The sequence below is a fragment of the Protopterus annectens genome, chromosome 3.part1 (genome assembly GCF_019279795.1).
Source record: "Protopterus annectens isolate FY-2018-M chromosome 3.part1, PAN1.0, whole genome shotgun sequence".
NCBI lineage: Eukaryota > Metazoa > Chordata > Ceratodontiformes > Protopteridae > Protopterus > Protopterus annectens.
In genome coordinates this window covers 1,622,036,931-1,622,051,278 of record NC_056732.1, presented here as the reverse complement: position 1 = coordinate 1,622,051,278, position 14,348 = coordinate 1,622,036,931, and positions in this window count along the sequence as shown.

Here is a 14,348-nt window from a genome sequence, read left to right as displayed (position 1 = left end):
AGGAACTTTTGGGGTCTTTCCAACTGCTGCAGGTGTTGCGTGAGATACATCACAAATGGGGCATTGTACTCAATCATTGGCCTGATAAGAGAAGAGTACAGGGGCACAATGACCTCTCTTGATCTAGATGTGAAACCCTTCATGATAAGGTGGACAATATAGAAGGTCTTCCTAACCACTTTGGCAATGTGAGTGTCAAATGAGAGGTTACTGTCAACCTGGGTCCCTAGGTCCCTGGTTACCTCTTCCGTACTTAATGGATTACCGCCTATGTGGTAATTTGTCGGTACCTTGTTTTTCCCAAAGGGTATGACTATACGTTTTTTGGCGTTCAGCTTAAGACCATGGCTCTGGCACCAATTATCCGTTTCTATGAGGCCTCTCTGAAGGATGTTTGTGTCCGCTGGAGTATCAATTATGGCACCCAGTTTGCAGTCATCTGCGAACTTTGTCAGCCACAATCCTCCTATGTTTGCCTGTACTTCGTAAAAATAAATGCCGAACAAGAGGGGTCCCAGGACTGAGCCCTGTGGGACACCGCTTGTGACTGGCTTAGAGTCTGACATAGCTCCAGCAACTCTGACCCTGTGGGTTCTGTCCTTGAGCCAGTTTGCAACCCATCTTGTGACATATGGGCTTACATTTAAGCTGGTGAGTTTGTCTATGATGCCCGAGTGGGGTATTGTGTCAAAGGCTTTTGCAAGGTCAAGGTAGGCTGTGTGAACTCCCTTACCCTCATCAATGGCCTTAGTGACTGTTTCAAAAAAGTCAACCAAGTTCAAAAGGCAGGATCTGCCCTTGACAAAGCCAAATTGAGTAGGATCCAATGTCTGTAGGTCCCCAATGTCTTTGTTTATGAGTTCCATAATGATCCTCTCCATAGCTTTGCAGACCAGGCTCGTCAAACTTATGGGGCGGTAATTTCCAGGGTCCGTAGAGGCACCGCCTTTGTGAAGTGGGACCACTGTTGCCGTACGCCACTCTTTGGGTACGTATCCTTTAGTAAGGCTAAGCTTAAACAGCAGCCTTATGTGTGGGTTTAGTTCCTCTTGGAGTTCATGTAGCACACAGCCCGGGACACCATCCGTCCCATTGATGCTGTGTTTTAGCTTTAGAGAGGCGGCTCTCACCTGGGCATCTGAGATGTTAGGGAGGCTACACTCTGCTGGGATAGTTATTTCTCCTTTTGGGGGAGGAAGAGAATTTGCACTGAACCTGTCTGCCAGAATGTTGGCAATGTCAGTGGGTTCAGTGTATTTTGTGTCATTTTGTACTAACTCTGAGCATATCTGGGAGTTTCCACCCAGGTTTCTAACATAGCTAAAGAAGGCCTTGTGATTGTCTTTTGTGTCTTTTCCGATTTTTCTCTCAAAGTTGGCCTTGGATGATTTTATGAGTGATCGTAGTTTTTTGCTAGTACTGATCAGAGACTCCTTCCCTTTTGGGGATTTTGCTCTGTCATGTAGTAGCTTCCTCCTCCTGTTGTAAAGTTTGTTTATGGCTGGGGTCCACCAGACCGGGCGCCTGCCTTTGGGGGAATGGGTCTTGGTTTTATTTGGGATTGCATGATCCATGCATTCTTGAAGGTGCCCATAGAAGGCATTTGCAAAGGATTCAACAGTGTGAGTTGTGGTTTCCACTGGCCCAGGGGCCTTGAAGGATACCACTTCAGTCTTAAGAAGTGTGAAGTTTGCTTTTGAGAAGTTCTTCACTGTGGTCTTTTGTGCAGGAGGTGGGGGCGGGATGTGGATTTCCAGTGAGATTAATTTATGGTCTGATCTTACCAAAGAGGGATATACTTCCGGTGTGGAGCATTTTGTCCCCATGTTTGTGATGATCAGGTCTAGTATATTGTGTCCTCTTGTGGGAATGGTGACTAGTTGTTCCATTGCCTTTGAGTTTATGAATTCTAGGAACCTTTAGGCTAGGGCGTTGGGGCTTGAGTAATGTTCCCAGTCTATGTTTGGGTAGTTGAAGTCTCCCAAAATGATGGTATTTGGAGAGACATTCATACTCTCCAGTGTCTTCAGGAAGGCTGTGTGGGGTTCCTGAGTTTGAGACGGTGGTCTGTAGCATGCTACAAACTGTAAGGCAGTTTTGCCTGTGGTTAGTTGCACCTGGATAGTTTCCGATGCTTCATGCGTTGCCACTAACCTGGAGGTGTGGGTATCTTTGATGAAAATGGATACTCCCCCTCCTTTTGTGGTTCGGTCCAAGTTTTGGGGCCGGAAAGCATGATATGAGGTAAAACCTGATAGTGCTGGGGTGCTCTCAGGAGCCTTGAACCAGGTTTCAGTCACTGCACAGATATCGATGTTCTCCATACTGAGGAGGGCTTCGAGGGCGTGCATCTTGAGGTTTAGACTTCCGGCATTGAGCAGCATTACCCTTAGTTTTTTTCCACTTGTGTTTTCTAGGGAGGTAGGTTTGTCATTTGAGCCTTGCCTAAAAAAGGCACTATGGGGTGGCAAGAGCCTTGGCCAATATCCAGAAGCCCAGGGTGACAGGTGCAAGCCATACCTTGCGAAGCAGCATGGCTTGTCAAGCATGTCATCCCAAGCAGACAGACATTGGATCCCCTTAGAATGACACCAGTAATTAAGCCAATTGTTAAAACTGATCATTTTGTCTTTGTACTGTGGCATCATTCTTGGTGAGGGTAAGATGCTGCTCAGGGTCAGGGTCATACCAGCCTGGGCTACATAATCAGAGAGATCCTCTATGTCTCTTTTCATGTAGTCCAGGGAGGTACGTCTCAGGTCGTTCACACCGGCATGTACAATGACCGAGTCATATTTGTACTTGCTGTGGAGTGACCTGAGTGCTTGTGTTATGTGGCATATTCTAGCTCCCGACAGGCAGCTTACTGTGACCTTTTCCTTGTTCAGTCTGGTGAGCGGGACGTCAGTGTGTCTGACTATGGAGTCACCTATTGCAAGTGTGTCTGGCATGTTGTTTGGCCTTAAGGGATGTGACTGTTTAGCACACGGACTTTGTGAACTATGTGTTGCATGTGCTATGTCTTGAGGTGGTGGTTGCTTGGGTGTCTGCTTTGGAGGCCTCTGTTGTTTTGGTAGATTTTTAATCAGCCTCAGTATGTTTTGTGTGTTTATGTGTTTGGTTTGCTGTTGTGATAGTTCTATGTGAGACTGGGTTTGTGGTGTGCGTGGTTACCTTCTCCTCCTGACTGGTCTTGCCAGTACTGAATTGAGAGAGCTCAGCCTCCAGTTTGGCTATATAGTTGCATCTGTCGCATATATTTGTATTTGTTGGGAGGAGGAGAGGGTTGTCTGTGTACATGAGGCAATTGTAACATTGCCTCAAGATTCCCAGATTCACCAGCTGAACAGGAGAGGACACCAGCGACTGACCCTTCGACATGTTAGAAATAGTGAAAAAGATTGCTGTGTAACTGAGTCAGAAAGGACCTATAGGGAGATGTGTACTTAACAGAATTTAGGTGAATGAAGTACTTTCTTTTGTTTAAGAGTGCTTTACCTGTATAAAAATGCTTTAGGAGCAAGTGCTGAGCTTTTCAGATAGAGTATAGGCTGTTTAGATTGCAAGTAGAAACAGTTCTAAGAGAAAAATTGAAGAGCAGACTTGGCGGAGCCAGAAAAAGTTTAACCTTGTTTAACCGGCGCTGCTATGCGACCGCTCAAAGCCATGCAAAGGTGGATTTTAAGCAGTGAACTACAAAAGAGCTAGGAATGGTCCCAAACAACCAATTACTACAGCTTCTTGTGCTGAGGTCACTTCCCCCAAGGACAGGTAGGCTGCTCAAGGCTCCCCACTCCCACTGGTGAGAAAAGAAACTTCCTTCTATCCAAGTAAGGTAATGGACAACACATGAACAACACCACAGCCCAGAATACAGCAATGCCTGTATACTGGTCTAAACTAGTCGAGAAAGGCGGGAAAACAAAGATAATTTTTTTGTTTTTTTGGGGTTTTTTTTGTAGAAATACACAGAAAATGCAGAGACAGTGATAAATTAGTTACACAGGCTAGCACACTTTAGTGGGCAGCCTCCACAGTTAAATTAAACAAACAAACAAGCAAACTTTCGATTAAATTCGACTAAATGTAACTTTAAGTACAGATTTAAAAATAAATGCAGTAATCAGAAAAAAAAAGTTCAGGCTAGTTTAAAGTAAGCAACAGAAGCTATTTCCAGTGAAAAAAAAGCAAATATACTTAAATCCAGAAGGCAGTCGCTTTTTCGAGTTCCTTGCTGCTAGGACCACTCTGTAAACCCACGTAGAGCTTGTCTGAGCAGTATAGCCAGAAAAAAATGCCCAGAGGCGGATTTTAAGCAGTGAGCTACAAAAGAGCTAGGAATGGTCCCAAACAACCAATTACTACAGCTTCTTGTGCTGAGGTCACTTCCCCCAAGGACAGGTAGGCTGCTCAAGGCTCCCCACTCCCACTGGTGAGCAAAGAAACTTTCTTCTATCCAAGTAAGGTAATGGACAACACAGGAACTACACCACAGCCCAGAATACAGCAATGCCTGTATACTGGTCTAAACTAGTCGAGAAAGGCGGGAAAACAAAGATTATTTTTTTATTTTTTTTTTTTTTTGTAGAAATACACACAAAATGCAGAGACAGTGATAAATTAGTTACACAGGCTAGCACACTTTACTGTGCTGTATATTGTGTGAGAGTGGTCAGTATGTAGGCATGGTGAGGTTTGTCCAGGTGGCCATTGGCCAGTACTGCCAATGACAGGGCCAAGTTCTCACAACTGCAGTGCCAAAAACAATGCATCCCAGCAAAACACATTCCAGCAGTAAGCCATAGTAAATGTTTGGAAGTAATATGTGTCACCATCTGAAAGATGAACATGGCATGAATGTGGGCTCAGACATACAAACAGTACACAGGAGGAAGTACCCTAGACAGGCAGTGTATAATATGTTACTGTCAAACTGACACACCTTTGGAATTGTACATACAGGTTGGCAGCACATTAGTTGGGCTTTTAGTAGGGAATACCAATGTCGTCTAGCCAAACACTGGTAGACCACAAAGGTCACAGATATGAAGTATTGAAAAACAGCTGATGTCCCTGCACAAGCCAGCATAAGTGGAATGTCCCATTCATATCTGTGCGTCAGATGTAAGTAGTGCCCATAGCACAAAAGCACCCAGCTAACTCCACCATCACCCACAGGTACCTCTTCAGTCTCATCCCTGTTGTTGGGAATGAGTACAATATGACCCCCACCTCTGTATGGCAATAGCCAAAAAATGCAGCATGCAGAACAGGTGTCCCATGCAGGTGTGTCCCTAGGTGTAAGCAGCACCCTGCCAGCATCCACACCACTGGATCAATAATGACAGAAAGTATTGGCATTAACACCTTGCACACCTACCCTGTCACCCCAGGGGAATATAGTGTCTTGCAGTCTGGGACTGTAGGAGTGACACAATCCAACGGCCTCCTACAGCTGGCCTACATCACTACCAAATGGCCTAAAGTCCTCTGCCAAAGGCCTGTGTCTCACCCATACTGCCATTTTTAATTTCTTCAAGTCTTTTGGGTTTCTAATACCATGATGGGAATGGACCCCATTCCTAAGTCAAAGTACAATTAAATAGTTCATGAAATTAGTATTGTTTCACTCTTTGATGTTAGCCAAAAGGGCTCTTCGCAGCACCAGCAATGTGCCCAGTAATGACTCCTTCTGCAATCCGTATGGTGTTACACGAACTGGTAACATATCTAAATATGATTGTACATTCTGTTTTATAAGACCATTTGCTCCTACTACTATTAGAACTGTCTGGGTATCTTTCTTCCATATGGATCCCGTTTCTGCTTGCAGATCGAGGTATTTTATGACTTTGTATCTCTCTGTGCTCAAGACACTGTAGTAACTAGGTGTGGTGATTTCAATGATCAATGCTACTTTTGTCTTCTTTTCTTGGACCAATATATCCAGTTTTTTAGCATCTATCTTTTGGACTGTTGGTATGGGGTGATCCCATGTGATGTAAACTTCATCATTTTCTATGATTCTCTGTGGCTCATGTTTCCAGTGTTTTTCAGCCACTTCACTACCATAATGTTTGCACAATCTCCAGTGGAACAATCTTGCCACATTATTATGCCTTTCAGTATACAGTCCCTCTGCCATTAGAGAGTCACAACCAGCAATAAGGTGTGTGACTGTTTCCAATTCGGTTCCACAAAACCTACATATGTCTGTTTCTCCCACATGTTCAATGGACTTAGTAAACCAGCTTGTACGTAGCCCACTGTCTTGGGCTGCCAATATTAACCTTTCATTTATTGATGTAAATTCGCCTCTCCTTAACCATTCCTGCCTTCGTTCTTGATCAACATGGGGCTCTTCCTGAAGTTTTCTATACTTGCAACTATATTTATGTTTTTTTCCACATTTCTTGCCGTCTCACCTGGTCCTTCACTTTATATTCTTTCTTTTGTTTTTTAACACATTTAATTGCTGCCTGTTTTTTATCCACTTCTGGTTTGATTTCCATTCCTGCTTGACGTCGATATGCTTCTGCTAAATTAAGCAAAGGTGTCATCTTAGATTTAGTCTCCTCATGTTTCAAAACTTTCACCACATTTGGATCTTGTGAGATCAGTAGATATGTGTGTAGTCCCATGATTGCAGATCTATACATGTAATCAATTTCAAGGAGGCTCATCCCTTCTTCAGAACGGGGAATATATAATCTTGGTAGATACTGATTTTTATAAATCATTTGGTGAGCATGAAGCATCCTTCTTGTTTTAATATCAAATCTATCCAAAACTTTTTGGGGCCAGTCAATCACTCTAAAGCTGTAAATTAGGACAGGAAGAGCAAACTGATTTATAGCTTGGATCTTGTTCCTATGTGTCAATGCTGTTTTCAGGATTAATTTAAGTCTTCTAAAGTACTGCTTACTAAGCTTTATTTGCATTTGCTCGTGTTTTATTGCTGATCCTTCATCAATTCCCAAGTATTTATACAACCCATCTTGCTTAAGTTCTTTTATGTCACATTCTTGTCCCAAACTGATGTTTTCCTGGTGCTGCAATTTTCCTTTTTTAAAGGTTGCTTTTACACATTTATGAAGACCAAATGACATTCCAATATCATCTGAAAAAGTTTTGACAACCTGCAGCTGTGCTTTCAGTTTCTAATCTGATGAGCTATACAATTTTAAATCATCGACAAAGAGAAGATGAGACGTCATTAGACTTTGTTGTTTTCTAGAAGCCAAATTATAGCCATGGCCCAAGCTGTTAAGTAAACAGCTTAATGGGTTAATGGCAAGGCAGAATAGCAAGGATGACAGAGAGTCAATCTGGAATATCCCCCTTTGAATTTTTATCCCTGGGATAATAATCTGTCCTTTATAATGGTTTAATTGCAAAGTGGTCTGCCACTGTTTCATGGTTACTGTAATGTAGTCAATCAGTGAAGGGTGTATCTTATACATTTTTAGGCACTCTTTTATCCATGAATGTGGGACACTATCAAATGCTTTTTTGTAGTCAATCCATGCCATACTTAGGTTCTTCCCCTTCTTACAATTCTCCACTATAACTTTGTTTAACAACAAATGGTCCTGTGTTCCATATGACTTTCTTTTATTGCCCTTTTGTTCTACTGCCATAATTGAGTTTTCTTCTAAATGACTATAAACTCTGTCTGCATCAATTCCAGTGTATATTTTGTACATCATCGGAAGACAAGTTATTGGTCTATAATTTTTAGGGTAGCTTGCAGATTCACTCTTAAGTAAGAGCATTGCTTTTCCTGTTGTTAGCCAGTGTGGTGTATGTTCAGGGTGTGCATATAAATAGTTCTTACTCATGGCTAAATCCTTGTGCAAAGATGTTAATACTTTAAGCCAAATGTTAGGTATTGCATCTAGGCCTGGGGTTTTCCATTTAGTGGCTTTTCTCAACTTTATTTCAATCTCTCTGGCTGTTATTTCATCCCATTTTATATCCTGTACCTTTAAACTTCTGTATGTTGTGTCATGGACTCCCAAATAACAACATAACAGTCCACAGAACCCAAATGCAAGGCCATGTGGACAAATCCCAGTAACATGTCCACCATGTCCTACTGCATGAACTGTGGACCAATACCGAATTACTGCTGGGATGAGGTGATAACTTATCAGATAATGTTTGCATAATGTTTGGAAGAGAATAGATTAATGGGGGGGGGGTAGGAGCATGGGCGGCATGGAGTCTGTGAAGTCCGACACTCAGCCGTGTGTACATACTATCCCTGCCTGCAAACACAGGAATGGGTTGCTACAAATCTGATCGTAAACCACAATGTGAAGGGGTAATGTCCAGAAGTATGACTCCTGCCTCTGAGTAACCTGTGTAAATTTGTAAAGCTGTGAGGTATGGCCACAGCAGGATATGGCAATACTGTCACATTGATAATGTACGAGCATGGGATCCTCAGCCACCACTATACCAAGGTATTGAACCATTTACACAGACCCATCAACAAGTGTCTGCAGCTTCCCCTCCAGAATGGCATGATTGTGCAAGAATATGTAGGCTGCAGACCACAATACTGGACACAGCTGCATTCACCTTGTGTTCTCCAGACATTACTGCAAGTAAATATATATACCTGACAGCACCTGATGACATAAAACATCACAATGTAAAATAGTACATATGTTTGAATATCTCTGCTAACACCAAGACCATGTAGCTGAAGCAGCACAGACACAATTACCTACAGTAACCCACTATCCTTTGCCAATTTTGACCCCATATTGTCAATTGATCTACAGATATCCCACAGAAACAGGCTGCTAGCTGTAGGTGTAGAACACAAAAGCCTGCACTGAAGTACAACCTACCTGGAATAGATTCACACATTCAATACAGAAGGTCATACTGGGCATGCTCCCACACTTAGTGAAACGAAGGCCATGTCTGACAACAAAATACTGAAAGGTCATACTGGACATGCTCACACACTTTACAGAAATGAAGCCCATGTCTGGCAACAACAGTGGACTATACATATCTGACAGCCACAGATGTTTGTGCACACACTCTTCAGTACACACCAGTCATGCTTTGCCCACATGTTGGATAGGAATACACACATATATGTAAGGACAACACACTATAATAGGCCAAACGTACACATACATAGATGTGTGGAAGAGAGTGACAGACAGTGACAAAGAACCTCCCATCATGAGGCCTGTCCCACCCAGCACACATCCAATTGGCTAAAATCACACGATGTGCAAATGTCAATTACTGTAGACATTTGCCTCGCGTATCCCTCAGCACTATAGTGCCTGTGGTGCTTGTGCTAACTGTTTAACATGACTGTACAAGTCAGTAGTCATCTAGCAGATGTATATATGTACCTGTGGAATATAAACCTGTGTCTTGAGTGTTGTGTGTCTGCTTCTAGATGAATGGGTTATGGCCCATACACACACACTGCACTCCCCATTGCCCTACTCTGGAAAGCCTGCTGATGTCTTCACCTTGAAATACAGCTTTGGGGAAGAAGTAGCCCAGTAATATTTGTGGTGTGTCATATAAATGGATAATGCTGTAGTGTGATATACCTAATTAGGTAGGAGTTCTAATCCCAGATATGGCAACTGTGTGTGTGTTTGTCTGTGTAGGGGTCAATGCTTTTGAGGCTATTCACACTTACTATAATTTAAAATGCCCTACTTTGGCAGGGCTACTGATGTCATTCACTTTGAAATGCACCTTTAGGGAAGCTGTAGCCTAGTAATCCCCATGGTGTGTCCTATAACTGCGCAATGCTATAGTATGATGTACTAGTTAGGTAGGAGTTCTATTCCCAGACATGGCAACTGTAGAGCTTTGTGTGTATGTGTTTATCTGTGTAGAGATTAATATTTTTGAGGCCATTCACAGTCACTACAACTTCCATTGCCCTACTTTGGCAAGCCTGCTGATGTCATTCACTTTGAAATACACCTTTGGGGAATAAGTAGCCCAGTAAGCTCCATGGTGCATGCTATGACTGCATAACGCTGTAGTGTGATATACTAGTTAGGTAGGAGTTCTATTCCCAGATATGACAACTCTGAAACTGTGTGTGTGTGTGTGTGTGGGGGGGGGATTAATGTTTTTGTGGTCATTCGCAATCACTAGGCACACCTAAAAATGGAAAACATCAATATTTGTGCAGTAACAGAGACCTGATCCAAGGCTCCAGAGAGCACCACTGCAATACCAGGTACAGCTCTCACCACACCTGTTGGCTACTAAACCAGGACCAAAACAATAAAGGTAGAGGAGTGCCCATATTCACCAAGGATATTCACAACACCAGTCTACTTGCCCAACAGAATGTGTCTGAAATACCCCCGGTGTAACTAACATTAGGTCAGACTGCAATCCAAATTGTATAGCTTGCTACAGATCCCCCGCCATGCCCCAAGATTCCCACTACAGCTTTTAAAACATACTGGAAAATATTATGATACAACCAAACATCCTAATACTCGGTGACTTACACTACCCCGCCATTAACCGGGAAAAATATTTATGTACCAACACGTGTGCCCAACGGTTCTTGGAAGTCATAATTCCCAATACCCTGGATCAAGTAACCCATAGCCCCATCAGAGGCTCAAATATCATAGACCTGGTCATTACGAACATGGAAAATCAATGCTTCATACCTATGTTCACCCCATCGGTGGTCAGGTCTACCCATGAGCTAATCACCCTTAACGTCAACATTCCACCCCCACACCCCAATAAAGAAACTCTGTAACCCACATCTCCAAAGCCAACATCATGCTACACATTTCAGACATGACTAATATCATGACACCCATGCAGATGGGAACTGAAAGGATGACTGCTGAATCCTACATGAAGGCACTGTATGAGCACATCCACTCGTGCATGAATCGTGCCATCCAATATAGAACCAAGACACTCCCCACCAAGAAAAGGAAAGGAAACCAATGTGGTGGCCCCCTGCCATAAACATACTGTACAACAAAAGGAGGAAACTGTTGCAGAAATGGAGGAATTTCCAGGATGCAAAATACTCCCTTACTAGCCACAATAAGAAGCTGAGATCCCTCATAACATCAACCAAAGCTAGTTACGAACATAATATAGCCCAAGTTGCCAAAGACAACTGCAAGCCATTCTATAGCTATGTCAGGAATCTAAATGGCAATGCTCAGATTTGCTTTGAACTACAGCAGGATGGTATTAAATATACTGCTCCCAAGAATATTGCAAATATCTTGGAAGATTGATTCAGTGCCAACTACATGCCCCTCCCACCACCAAAATGGCCCATCTCAACACAAAAAGAGGTCCAGATTCTGGTAATAATGGCCACATAGGTAAAAAACACACTCCCCAGAGCTAAGAAAACAGCAGCCATGGGACCAGTCAACATCCAGGGCTGTGTACTACATGAGCTAGAAAATGAACTGGCACCTCACCTATGTGCCATGTCTAATCATAGCTACACCTCTGACTTTGTGCCCACTGTGTGGCGCACAGCTACAGTTATCCCAGTTCGCAAGAGGGGCTCCACCTTGGATCCTGGGAACTGCAGCCCCAACAGTATGACGTGCCTGATCGGCAAGGCCATGGAATGTATTATCATGGAAATTAAAACAAAGACATTGGCAACCTGCAGACACTGGACCCCAACCAGGTTAGGTTTGTGAAGGGCCGATCATGTCACCTCAACCTGATTGACAACTGTAAATCCACCTCCAGAGCTGTGGACGAGGGTAAGCTTGTTCACACAGCCTATCCAGACCTCACCAAGGCGTTCAACACCATCCCCCAGTCTGGAATCATAGATAAATGTATCAAGCTGGCTATTAATCCCTATGTCACCTGATGGGCTGCCAACCCACACTGTAAACGTAGGTGACACCAACCCCAGACCCAAACAAGTGACAGTTGGAGTACCTTAGGGTTCAGTCCTGGCACTGCCCTTGTTTGGCATCTACTGATCTAAAGTACAGTCCAACAGTAAGGGACTCTGGTAAACAAAGGTCACAGATGACTGCACACTGGGAGCCAATATTGAATCCCTACATGATGTGGATATTCTACAAAAGGGCCTTACAGAAAGACATGCTTGGTGCCTGAGGCATGGCCTCAAGATCAATGCCAAGAAATGTATAGTTATCCCACTTGGGAAGGGACATGTACCTGTGAAGTACCACATAAGTGGTAGTACACTAAACTCCTAAAGTGTGATAAGAGACTTAGGGACACAGGTGGATAGTGGCCTCACCATTGATAACCGCATCATCACAACAGTCAGGAAATCCACCTATGTGGCACACCTCACCACTAAGGGCTTTACATCCAAGAAAAAGGAGGCCATTGTTCCACTCTAGTCATTTCTCAGTAGACCCAGTACAGACTACAATGGCCTGTTATGTATGTACCTCACAAGAACTCTGCAACAACTAGAAAGGCTGCAGACATACCTTACTAAAAGAATCCCAGGCCTAAACCAGATGCCCTTTGCTGACCATCTGTAATCATCCAGCTATATTCTATCACATATTGTGTTCTCAGAGGTGATCTCTGCTTAACATACAATGCCATGTCAAACCCACAGCTGTTGGACATGTTACATTTAAAGAATACCAAACCCCATAGCCACATGCTCCAGGGATCCAAATCTTGTCATCACAATGAACAATACATGCTGAAGGGATGTGTTCCTGACCCAGAGACTCCCCAGACTCTGGAACAGAGTGCCCATACATGTCAAGCAGTGTGCCTCTTTTGCCTTCTCCAAAAGGAACCTGGATGATTGGATGGTAGATAGGAAATTGACCCCGGGGATCATGCCAGTTGCTCTGCTAGACAGGGGTCCAGGGAAGTAAATATTGTGGGAAGACATAGCCAGGGAATTGTCATGTCTAGGCATGTATAGGCCCTAGGGCTGATAGCCTAGTACCAAGCTATGAAGCTATGAACCTATAACCTACACTTTCCATTGCCCAACCTTAGTAAGGTTGCTGATGTCATTCACTTTGAAATACACCTTTGGGGAAAGACTAGCCCAGTAAGCTCCATGACGCATGTTATGACTATGTAATGCAGTAGTGTGATGTACTAGTTATGTAGGAGTTCTAATCCCAGATATGGCAAGTGTAAAGGTCTGTGCATTTGTTTGTCTGTGTAGGGATCAATGCTTTTGAGGCCATTCACAGTCACTACACCTTCCATTGCCCTACTTTGGCAAGCCTGCTGATGTCATTCACTTTGAAATACACCTTTGGGGAATGAATACCCCAGTAAGTTCCATGGTGCATGCTATAGCAGTGTAATGCTGTAGTGTGATGTACTAGTTAGGTAGGGGTTCTAATCCCAGACATGGCAACTGTGAGACATGCTGTGTGTGTGAGAGTTTGTCATATGTATCCTGTGTGGAGGTACCTGTGAGTGTGTAACAATAGGACTCATTGAAGAGTGAGTTTTGCAACTTTCTTATATGGTGGGCCTGTTATATGTCACAATGTCCACCTTACAAGGATAACAGATGTCAAACAGCAGAGAGGCTGGGGTAAACAATCCATACCCCTATATGTGAAATCATGGCTTGGTGAACAATACAGGCAACCCTTGTATTACCCAGAGAACACTCTCCACCCATGTTTCTTAAACAAACACACTTGGCTAGGCAACAACCACTATGTTGGTAGTTCCTTGCATATTGTCCACAGATAGTAACCATGGTATGATTGCAGTGGACTACAGAGGACATGGCACCTTGTCCCATCCCTACAATAGGCAAATCATTGCATACAGTGCTCCTTCACTATGTTCTGCACTGGATGCCTGCAACAACTGTAGAGCCAGCAAATGTAACCCACAAAGGGCATACTATGCCTTTTACACATGCCCTGTATGGACAGATGCCACTGACACCAGTGAATACCTGTATCATGCTGTCAGTGTAGGTGCAGGGTCAACCTGCTGTCCATTGCCAGTTCTCACCACATGAAGTAAGACATGGCACATCTGATGACAACAATCTGTCTACACAACATGCCACAGATACCCCAGGTACACTTCCACATGTCACAAAACATGCATGTGGGACATGTGTACATCCCAGACACTGTCCATGTCATGGAATATAGACCACAAACAAAGCAAGCATTGCACAGCACTGGCCACCCACAATAGTAACCCAGATGACTGGATGGTGAATACAGTACCTACCTGCGTAGGCCAATCCAGACACTACACCCCTGAGCCACACTGTAGACCTTTGCCATGTGGCCTGATGCCAAGGTATACCTTTTACCTAGCCTTGTACAGCCTTCTGGAACAGT